Here is a 12,221-nt window from a genome sequence, read left to right as displayed (position 1 = left end):
CAGTATTTCTCTCTTAATACATGACTTTCCACCTTCCTCATAGCAGATGAAATGGTTATCCAGTTTCCAGGAGTTGAGTTGCTCCCTATTAGCAACCAGAGCATTCGGTGGGATCACGCTAGGCAACTCCTAGGAGAAAGCAGGCTGAACAGAGGGAAGTAGAGCCTAGTGGTTAGGGTGCCGCATCCCTTCCTGTTTCTCACTTTCCCCTTATAACCTTGGTAGATTATATCCACTGCCACCATCCCTACCACCACTTGGTCTATAAATGACCAAGCAGAGGAGGGCCATTTGTGAAGAACCCCCCTCTCCCAAGAGAACACTGAGCCCCAGGGGTTTCTGTTAGAAATCAGTCACAAAGGAATATCTGCAGAGCAAAGAGATGCAACCCCTGAATCACCCATGAACATGGACCAGGCAGATTAAGGGTCAAAGTGGAAGTAGTTAAAACTACTTTAAAAATCTAAGCAAAAGAGATTAAACAAAAAGGGGAAAGAATAGCAGGTAATAAAAGTATAGTAGGATGATGATGCAAAAGGCTTGGTGGGAAAGCATCAGGAAAAAGGTTTTCACCAAATGCTGTAATAATAACCATTAATGTCCTTCAGATGGAACTGGGATGTTGCTCAGTCACCTGTGTCCCATGTAAACCAGAGCCTGAATAACCTAAACCAGGGTGTCAAACTCATTGCAGACAGAGGGCCACATAGCATTCACTGGCACCTGGGGAAAGAAAAGCAGGTAAAGTTTAGCAGGATGATGCAAAAGGCTTAGAGGAAAAGCATCAGAAAAAGGTTTTCACCAAAAGGATGGAATAACCTTTAATGCCCAGCAGTTGGAGCTGTGATGTTGATCAGTCACAAGCATCATGTATAAACCAGTGCTTGAGTTGTCTAACTTTAAAGAGTGGAGGGCAACTAAACAAACCATCAAAAACACAAACCTGACACACATCTAACTGTATGATCTCTGTCTTAAACTACTTACATGGCAAGGAGTCCCCAGTCCTTCTCACTTGTGATTCAGCAAGTGAGTGCTCCTCTCTGAGCCCCAATGAATGGGTCACTTAGGTGACTGGTAGAGGAAACCCCCTTCCTGTGGGCTTGCACATTTTACAAACTGGCTGTAATGACATCATCACATTACCTGATTGGAGGAGTGGAAACTACCTGGTCACTCTGTCTCACACCTGGGATCGTGCTAGGTAGGAATACTACCCAATGCGCGAGGCACATTCCAATCCTAGCAGGAAGCTCACTAATTCGGACAGGAAGAAGAGCTGATTATAAATCTCTCACGTTATCGATGGGGTTTACCAAACAAGGGCAAAAGCTGCCTATTGATTATCCCAGCAGCCACATGGCACAGAAGCTGCTGGGAAGTTAAAAACTGTCCAAAATACAGAAAAATGGGGTAAAAATAAGGGGAAATGCAAGAGATTCATCCCACTAGACCAGGGGTACAGCTGAGAAGCTGTACCTGCTGAAATTCTCCCTTCTACACAATTGTTAAAGGTCCAGGATCCCTAAAGTTGAAAGTTTGCCCACCCCTGCACTAGCCTATAAAATGTCATACACTAGTCATACACAAGATGTCATACAAAATGTCATACACAAGATACACTACATGTGCTGCCTCTGACGCATTCTCGGCATCACCTGGCAGGACAAAGTTCCCAACAACACAGTCCTGGAACGTGCTGGAATCCCTAGCATGTATGCACTGCTGAAACAGAGACGCCTGCGTTGGCTCGGTCATGTCGTGAGAATGGATGATGGCCGGATCCCAAAGGATCTCCTCTATGGAGAACTTGTGCAAGGAAAGCACCCTACAGGTAGACCACAGCTGCGATACAAGGACATCTGCAAGAGGGATCTGAAGGCCTTAGGGATGGACCTCAACAAGTGGGAAACCCTGGCCTCTGAGCGGTCCGCTTAGAGGCAGGCTGTGCAGCATGGCCTTTCCCAGTTTGAAGAGACACTTTGCCAACAGTCTGAGGCAAAGAGGCAAAGAAGGAAGGCCCATAGCCAGGGAGACAGACCAGGGACAGACTGCACTTGCTCCCAGTGTGGAAGGGATTGTCACTCCCGGATTGGCCTTTTCAGCCACACTAGATGCTGTGCCAGAGCCACCTTTCAGAGCACGATACCATAGTCTTTCGAGACTGAAGGTTGCCAATACAATACAATCACAATATAAAAAGGTGATGTTGGACACATTTGTGGTTTTGACTTCTCAGCCTTCTGTAGATGGAGCACAAATCAAAAAGTCACTGCCATTCTTTTCTAGTCAAGAAATGCCACACAAGCCACAGCTTCCTTCACAGGCTCTAAAGCTGCGATTAACCAATTCCACTGAAGTGCAAGGAAGAGTCTAGCTGTTCCAGGGCTGGGCTTCCAATCCTGAAGTCTATGCAATCAGAGACACAAGGGCTGTAATTTGGGGGGAGGCCAACTCTGTGATAGACCACCCATGTTCAGTGTGTGGCACCTCCAGGTCAAAACTGGAGAATGACTCCTCCCAGTAGACAGCTCAGGCATGAATGAGCCAGTCACATAAAGGTGCATCATGTGTAGCTTGCCAATTCAGTAGTCTTTCTGTTGTGCAATAAGCTATTCATGCTTAATGCTGCATTCTTCTCAGATGAACTTGTCAGTGACAGATTAACCCCTACAAGACCGAATGATGTGTGTCTTTCTGCAGCGCCTTGTACAGCATCTGAAGAAGAAATGGAAAGTCGCAATATACAACGCAAGTGGTCACGTAAGGATAAACTGTATCCGCAGTCTGGAGATGTGATGGAATTTCGCTGCAGACGTGGCTTTCAGCCGGCTCCATCATCTCCTCCCTTCAGAGTACCGTGTATAGAGGGCCGGTTGGAATATCCAAGCTGCATAAGTACGTATATTGCCGTTCATCAACTACTGCAGAAAAGTTTGCACATGCTGCACATGCATCCCCACCCTGTTCTGCCTACTCCCCCCCCCCCCCCACTGCCTTACCTTCAGTGGCTGAGGTATCTGGTTTGGCAGTCAGAAGCTTTTTCGTAAGCTTTAGAGAGTCATGTGTGTTAAATTTGCTGACTGTGCTTTCTGAGTCTGTATCAGGTCAGCAGAATTTTCACATCTTGCACTCTCCGTAATCTCCAGCCCGCAATGTGGAATTTTCAGTTTCTTAGCACAGAAGTTCTCTCCCACTGTGTATATTTCCTCCTTTATTTCTTCCCAGGCCTCCTAATGGCTTATAAGGCATGAAAAACATCACTTGCGGTTTCTACATGAAACCGGAAGTCACATGTTTTGAGCTCTAGAACTCAGTCTGAGCCCAGCAGAGGCCCTGGACGGATGCCTGCAGCCTTTGCTGAGCTCAGAAGCCTCTCCAGAGGTGAGGAAAACTGGGCTCCCCTCGTCTGAGGGGAGGAAAACGGCAGAACAGGGGAGGAAGGATGACAGGGAAGGAGGGCAGATTGGGTCTGGGTGGGGTGGTTTGGCAGTGTTGGATTCAGTGTTGGCTGAATCCACCCCCTTCCTGGGCCTGATCTACCCTCACTGGTCAGCACGGACATGCATCAACTATACAGCTGGTGCAGGTCTGACTTGATCCACTGCAGCTGCTGGGGCTTACCTCAAGGCAAGGGATCATTTGTTCCCTTGCCCCAAGGAGGCCTCAATGTACCAAAACACCTCTTTGAGATAGAACAGTAGCCATACTGGCTCTGCTGCGTTGCAACATGGGGAGCTATATAGGATTGGGCTTGTATTGCACATCATCAGTATTTTCAGACCTAGCACTCGCTTTGAGCTCCAACTGGCACCATGCCTGCGGGCCTTGTGGGGGCGGCACCACTGCACCCGCTGCGTCACTGCTGCCTCTGCCCACCACACAGCCTCCGCCTGCCCTCCAGAGCCATTCCACAGGCAGGCAAAGCCCTGTGCGGCATTCCTAATGGCTCCAAAAGTCTCCTGAGGCCTCTGGAGTGCTCTTAATCAGTACTTCAGAAGTACCGCTTAACAGCACTTCAGAAACCTCAGGAGGTTTTCGAAGCTGTTAGGAATGATGCATGAGGCTCCGTGCGGCTAGGTAAGTATCGGAGAGGGCAGTTGGATGTGGGGGCGGCTGCAAGTTGCACTCCTGCATCCTGGGGTGGCACAGCGCCAGGTCCATAACTGTTGTTCAGGAGGCCAGAGATCTATGCAGGACTGGATGAGCCCCTGTGGGTTTACTCTAATTTGCACCAGCTCTTTCGCTGGCTCAGTTCTGAGTAGAAGCAATAGGGTGTTTTGGGGTTGAAACAGAGCAAAGAATGTTGACGCTGTTGCCACCCATATCCACCATCGCCACCTCGATCCCCACCTTGTTTTTCCCACCCCACCCTCCCACTGCAGGCTTATCTTTGGTAACTGGGTCTGGCAGCCATAGAATGTCCAGCCTGATAGAATGGGGGTGGGAGGTTATTGCTCTGGGAATCAAACTGTGACCTTCCCTTTGGCCTGTGAATCTGAGGCCTTTTCCTTCAGCCCAGAAAATAGTTACATTACTGTCCTGGTCCATGGTCTCCTAGCAGACTCCCAAGTACATGTGTGAATTGCTATGTGTGTTCTCTACACACCTTCACATTACAAAATAAAAGAAATAAAAGCTTGACATGGTGATAGATGGTGCTGGGGAAAGAAGACAATCCATGATTCTCCTCATAGTTTGATTCTGAGAGTTTGACTATGATTCTCCTCACAGTTTTGCAGCGAACACCTCCATGTGCCCTAGTCCATGAGTGGTGGTGGAGAGCTGTGGCCATTGGGCCATTAGGGGTTAACTAGGCATGGGTATTTTTCCCCTTTGTGAACAATGGCATGCTAAGAGATTCCTGGGTGAATCATAGTAGTGGGAACTCTAGGTGTGCAGCCAAGAGTTTCCTGGGCTTGTCTGAGTTAAGGCGTATCCTTCCAGGAAGGAAAATGGCTCAATTACACCCAAACTGGAGAGGTTTTTGCGACACAAAAGGTTTGGCAAGTTGTGGGCTGGACCCATGCAGGTCATTGGTGGAAGAGACTTCCTGTAGATGGAATCTGAAAAGACTGTCCGGGTGTCCTGGCCCCTGGGCAGCTGAACTTAATTTATTATGCAGGAAGACTTGTACTTTCAAGCAAAATTATATCAGGTGGACAGCTCAGATTTAGAAGACCTTAGACACACACAGATGCCTCACAGGGCTATAGCTTTCTAATCAAGGTCCCTAATCAGAATGACCCTGATTGGAGAGAACCTTGTCTCAACCACTCCAGGGTAAAACTCTTGGGAATTTGGCAAGTGAGGTGATTAGTGTCTTGTGTGTTTAGTTCACATGGCTGATCTCTTTCAAGAAACTAGCTTTCTATCCTTGCTGTGCTCTTCTCAAGAAGTATTCCTTGGATGAGTGTGTTTGGGATATGGGAACCTGAACCCTGGATGTGGGGATTCCTACTAGTTCTTTGCTTTTGCCCCTTGGACCACAGTAGCTCCCAGAGAGGGTGGGGTGCTGTGGCTTCCTTATGCCATGTCGTGTCCTTGGGGCATCTCAGCATGGTTGATATTAGTACCAGTTGCTGCGTTGCTCATTCCTAGTGTCTGTTGAGAGGGCATCCTCCAGCGGTGGCCAGTCAGTGACCCTGAGCCTGCCCAGCCCCTTGCTTGGTTCACTCTGGTGGTGATTGGTTCATTCATTCACTGATGATGTACTGACTTCAAAGTGATGACACACCATTGATGCACCAACGTCATACTGATGATGCGGCAAATTCAGGATGCCGTTCCATCGATGGTGGGCTGTCAGGGTTTCCATGGACTGTCAGTGTTACTGGGAAGGGAGACCTCAGTGATACTGGGGAAGACTGCACCTGTATGGCATGACCTGGGACAGGCTTATACAAGCCTTATACGAGCCTCGTATTATGACATGTCATGCCATCATTGGGGCAGTGTTGTTTCAATAGGATATTAGTGTGGCCTTACTTAAATCAGAAACACACTCCATCTTCCAAGGGTTGTCAAATCACTTAGCAGTTATCAGGTACTGCCTTTGCCCTTAAACTTGATATCTCTGGATAAAGGAGAGTCATTGTTTAAAAGAAAAAAAGATTCCCCTGTGTCCACTCCAGCACCTAATTATAAATTATGGAACTGAGCTTAAAATTGGTTCATTTATTCCTAATACCTGGTTCTGGGTGATGTACTGACCCATATCAAAAAGGTTTATGCCCCAAGACTTGTTCTTCACTTGGACACTTGTGCGAATAAGATGTCAATCTTTTCTAGACACTGATTGAAAAAAGGAAGAAATGTGATTTATCAAAGGCATTGCTAAGGCATTGATGCTGGGATTTCCTTCTAAATCTCAGAAATCTTTGTGTCTTCTGTCTAGACCTGGACATAGTCCAGCCTGCTATGGTAAATCCATCAGTCACTGATCAATGATGGAAATGGTGACTGAATTTATTCTTTTAGAAAGAGTGTTGGGCTTACGATTTACTGGTAAGTGTCAGAATTATATCTCAAGAATACCTGACAACTGTCAACATTCACAGAGTTCCTCACCTTTCTTGTAACACAGAGACTTTCAAAACAACTTAATGGCTAGTGATCCCCATCGTCAAGCGGTGCTTGACGCAATCTGAACCCTCCACAGGGAAGGGAATACTCAGCTGAGTATTGTCTGAGCCTCTCAGAGGCAGCACACGTCTCAGACTGAGGGAAATCATGTCTCTTGCGCAACTTCTCATTTCATGGACAAAGCTGGAGATCCTGTGAGACGCGATTTCCCTCAGACTGAGCCTTGCAGAGGCAGAGCTCAGATGTGCACTGCCTCTGAGAGGCTCAGACAACCCTCTGGAGGTGAGGAGAGCTGAGCTCCCCTTACATTCAAAGGGTAGGGGTGTGCGCCCCTGTTAACCACATGACCACATGTACGTCGCATATGCGATCCCGGTGTTAGCCGGAACGTCACTAAGGGGAGCACACCTGTAATTTAAGACTTTTGCATAACATTAAAACATGCCAAGGTGTTGAAGTTGCAGAGCAGTGCTTGAGTAAAGAATCCCCCTGCTGTGATACATACATCAGGAACTATATCCTGTTATGTACGTATGAAGAACTTTTGACACAAATGATAGTTTGACAAAATCTATGCATGTAACCGAACATTTGTTTTCTTTGTGTTTTACAGGGCCAAGTGGCTGAATGCCTAGGTGGAGACATGTTTCAGCAGCAGTTGATCTTCTTGAATCGGTTATCATTTACTTTTAATACTGCAAGCTGTTTTTTAAAATGTCTTTTCTGTGGTCCACATGCAGCAGTGACAGTGGGGCCTGAACCGCAAATGGGGACCTACTTCATTGGAGCTACACCAGCAGCATTTATCATTGGTAAAGTTATAAGATGGCTAGAGACAAAGGTTTTCAGCACAGTCCTATATATGTTTACTCAGAAGAAATTCCATGGTGTTCACTGGGGCTTACTCTCAGGTAATATGTATGGGAATGCAGCCACAGTCCCATTTTCATAAAATGCCATTTTAAACATCAGAAGTAAAGAATGCAAGAGTTCTGCAAAGATATTAAACTGCCTCTAGATAGTGACTGTGTGTCAGTGAAGGCTAGCAGCTCCTCATTGTGATAATTTCTTGTGTAACTGTATTGATTTCTTTTTAGTCTACAGGATTTCTGCATTAATTTTAAAAATGAGTTGAAAGCATTTATTTGCCTTTTTTGTCTTGATTATGATGTAATAAAAATAAACTGCAATATATTTTTCAGAGGTTTGAATGTGTTTGCATTTGTTTATACAAGTGTTTTGACTCCTTTGCATATTAAAAAGATCTCAAAACTCACAGTCCTGTGGCTACATTTCTGTGATTACCAGAGTCTGGAGGCAAAAACCTGTGGCTGATTTCAAATTCTAGATTTAATACATTTTGATTTCAAAGAAGAGCTACAGTATTAGAAACTTACTCGTGCCTCAGAAGTCATGGGAACTGTCAGGGGTTAGCAAGGCATAATTCTGAGCTACCATCTCCCACAATGTCTTCCATTTCTTTCTGTAGCTGAAGCGTCAGCCGAGGGAACTGTATGTTAGGAGGTTGAGGGTTGATCAACAGGCCTCCGTCCTAACCAGTCTAAAATAGATTTAAAATAATCCCCTCCCCATACACACACATACACACACAGGTGTTCAAGAGGTGTTACCAGGTGTCTTTTTCAGAACTCGTGTCGATATATGCACATAGGGGAAATCTATATCAGGACCTGAGACCATGTGCAGTGGCTAATGTCACAATTCAGTGTTGCCACGAGGAAGGAAGAATGAAGCCAGGGTGAAGGTGCAACAACAAGCTTCTGTTGTCGGGATAATTTTACAATTACAGAGAAGAGGGATCAGGAGATGAATGCTGAATTGCTCAGCCATTCCTGCAGCTAGCATAAACAACTGCTATGTAAAGAGAGAAAAATGAAGTCCTTAACGGGAAAAGGAAGCTTCAATGGTACAAGCAAAGAGGGGAAATAAGGAGTGTAACCAAGGGGAAAGCGGGACCGAAAGATGGAATTTGACTATAATTGAAAAGGAGAGGAGAAAAGCTGGAAGAGATAAGGGGGAAAAAGTGAGAAGGGTTCTCCACAGCCTGAACCAAGGGCTGTAGGCAAAGACAGTCCCTCAGAGGGCCACGGAGTCACTTCATTTCTTTGAAGAGAGGGAGTCATTTGCTTCCATGGGATGAACACTGCATCAACACTGCAGCCATTCAAAGGGCAGTGCTCCTGGGTGTCCCAGTTGTTTGAAGAATTAGAGTGTTCAGGAGGTCTGACTGCAGGCCTGGAGCTGATTTCAGCACTTCCCCTAAACACAAAAGGAGAGAATGATAGAGGCACTAAGTACTGAACCGGAGACCAGGCATGTAAGACCAGGAGGGGTTTTGTGCGTTGATGGCACAACTGCCTTCCTGGAGGCTTCTCGGATCCCAGACTTCTTGCTGCCATCAGTCCTGCTTTAACGTCACATTCTTTGCCTGGGTTGCGCTTTCCTGGCAGGCACCCGACACCGCAGACACAGGTCACACTTTGTGCATTCATAACAAAAGAAATGAAAAGGTTGTCAGGCAACAAACGGTTGTCAGAAGAGACAAAAATGGGGAAAATGCTGGATAACCTTGTTACTGGGCTTCCAGTTGTTTGAAGGGGAAGATGGTGCCGAAAGGCTCTGAAGCAAGTCAGACCATTAAACCAAGTCCAGTTTTCTTAGCTCTGCTTTGTTGATCTGGACATGAAGCAATGCAGAAGCTGAGGGACTGCAACTCATGTGAGAGGCTCTGGGCAAGTTCATGTGTTGAGAACAGGGAAAAGGAAGCAAAGAACCTGGGATTGGAGTCATGAAGATTCACCAAGCAGCTCAATGGATGCTGAACTGTGGCCCGCCTGCATTCCAAGAGGAAGCCATGAGGGAGAAAGAAAGGAGATAAGGGAAGCAAAGGGATAGAGAGAAGGTTGGCAACCTTCCTATGTGGCAAGGTTGGCATGGAGATTCTGGGATGGCTTGATGTGAGGGCGGTATATAACAACAAAGCTGTGGGTCAAATCTCAGGTAGGCCAAAGGTATGTGGGAGGAGAAATGTACACTTTGGATATCTATGACAAGATACTCTGTGGTGTTTTTGGTCATAGACTAGCACAGAGTATTTTGTGGGATGGTTCATCCTGTAGTATCCTTTTGTCCAGAGAGAATTCCTGATCCGTTTCTATCACCCATCGCAATGGAAACGGCCATTTCCTACTGTGCCACACATTCTGAACAGTAAGACTGCACTTTTCTTGATTGTTAGACCTGTGCTTCAACTAGCGCAGGGCTCTGCTCAAGTTGTCAATGAAATTGGTGAAGAACTTCACTGGCCAGACGGGCCCTCCCTTTATTGACCTCAAAGGATCCTGTTTACTTTCAAGCCTTCAACCAGGACTGTGCTGTTGTTTTGCAGGTCTGAATAACAGAGTGAGGTGCAGTCACTTGTGGAATTTTATTGGAAGCTTCTCCAAGCCTAAGGTTGAGAGGGTGTTGCCCAAATGAACCAAAGCTTAGTGTTTTACTAGGGGATGGTGGGCCTGAAGCTCCCTTGGCATCGGTCTTGTCAAGGGCAACATGAGCCTGAGCCGGGTCACATACTTTAGTGTACATCCAAGACCATGGATTCATGTTTGCATCCATGTTGGGCAACAGGAACATTATGCTTAGAAGCAGTACTGAGTCACAGATGTGGGGTGATATATAGATGGGGAGATGCATTGCTTTATTTGCTCAACATTTCTCTCTCCAAAATGACTTTTCCAGAATAATCATCGCACTTTTTGGGGGAAGCTATTGGGATTTGATCATGTGTGTTTAATATTGCTAGGACCTCAGACTTCAGCGTTTGCCTTAAAATGATAGCACGATGTTCTCCCAAGCTGAAACTGTCAACGTCATACCTTGCCTTGAATCTAGTCAACCTCCAGTGCATGGTCCCTCTGTTGGCTGCGCATTCCTTTTTTCATAGGTTGAAGTACACAGGATACCATCTTTCCTTCTTCCCCTCCCTGATACACAGAGCATAGCTATTCCCCCACCCAAAGAAAGGATGTTTCCCCATTCCATGTGTATTGCATAGCACACCGTTACCTTTGGTTCAGGACTAGCAAAACTATCCCCCAATGGCTAAAAATAAATAATGCTAACAGTGACAAGCTTACTGATTCTTTATGGGTTCTTCATTCATGGCTCTGCAAATGTCATTCAATGCAATTCAGAAAATAAGCACAAGTCCCACTAGGTGGCAGTGGAGAGATGGGAGTCACATTTACAAAACAGTATCAATATTGAGATCAATACAGTTCAAATTTGCAAGCACGGTGGCATGGAAGAGGAATGGTCTGCTGAGAGTTTTCCTGGGATTTTAATATTTCCATCAAAATTATGCAGCACAAACTCTTTGCCGGTTTCCTCTTCCATCCCATTGTGCCCTTATGGAGGCCACGTGGTTGGCAACTAACCTGATTGTGAGGGTCTTTGGTATAAAGGTAAGAAAAGCATTACTGGATGCTCCATGGTTAACATCAGCAGAGTGTACAGCATGTTAGTCAATTGGCAGTTCCTAAATGATGGTGGCTGCTGCATGCTGCAGAGCATGAAATAACTTCCGGGTGACCCACAAGAAGTAAATTCACCTCATGAAATATGCTTGTGGATCCAAAATATCCATGCATAGATCTGCTGTGTTCAGCTATGTGTAATCCAATACATTTGCAGAAAAACAAAAAACAAAAACAAAACAAAAAAACTTGATAATATTAGACATTCAACGCTTTTGAAGACTAAAATCCTGGCCAAAAAGATGGTTGTATACATACTGCAACATATGCGAAATATACGTCTGTGAAATATACAGTAAAATAATCTGAGTGTAAGTTCGCATCCCAGAGTTTCTGAACTATTGTCTAGATACTTTTGATCCATAGCACAAGTACTAGTATGAAGCTTCACAACTCAGCAAAACTTAGCATAACTATACAACCTAATTCAACAGATGCAGACTGCCACATTGCTGAGGTGTGGTTTCCCATAGGTAAGGGAATACCCCATAGGTAACAGAAACTTGCCCTTTGAGTGTGCCCCTTACTCAAAAGCATACCTGATTTAAATAGCAGTGATGTAGAAAGCACTCCCTCCAATGTAAAGAGTGCTCCCCTATGGGGTGTTCCCCTTATCTAAGAAAAGTTCCTCTTACACATGGGGTGCCCCCCCTACCCAAGAGCCTACCTGATGGAAATAGTACTCCCCCATGGGGTGTCCACCCTACCCAACAGCATACCCAGTAGAAATAGCACTCCCCCATGGGGTGTTCTCCTTACCCAAGAGAATACCTGATGTAAATAACATTCCATCATGGGGTGCCCCCTCACCCATGAGAAGACCCCATGGGGAAGCACTGTTTACATCAGGTATGCTTGAGCAAGGGGAACATCCCAGGGGTAAGAGGAACAGGTATGCTCTTCCCCTTATCCAAGTTCTCCTTACCCATAGAGTTTCCTTTACCCAGTAGATGACAGTGGTGGGGGGGCTGTAGATGTCAAAATGGCCCCCAAATCATACAGCTGCTGTAAAGTGGCAGTAAGAGTTGAGACAAGGGAATGAATTTGGCAAGTCTTCACTTGAAAGCGTGGGTAGGTTAG

Source organism: Tiliqua scincoides, chromosome 4 (assembly GCF_035046505.1).
Source record: "Tiliqua scincoides isolate rTilSci1 chromosome 4, rTilSci1.hap2, whole genome shotgun sequence".
Classification (NCBI taxonomy): domain Eukaryota; kingdom Metazoa; phylum Chordata; class Lepidosauria; order Squamata; family Scincidae; genus Tiliqua; species Tiliqua scincoides.
Note: the sequence above shows the minus strand (reverse complement) of the source record.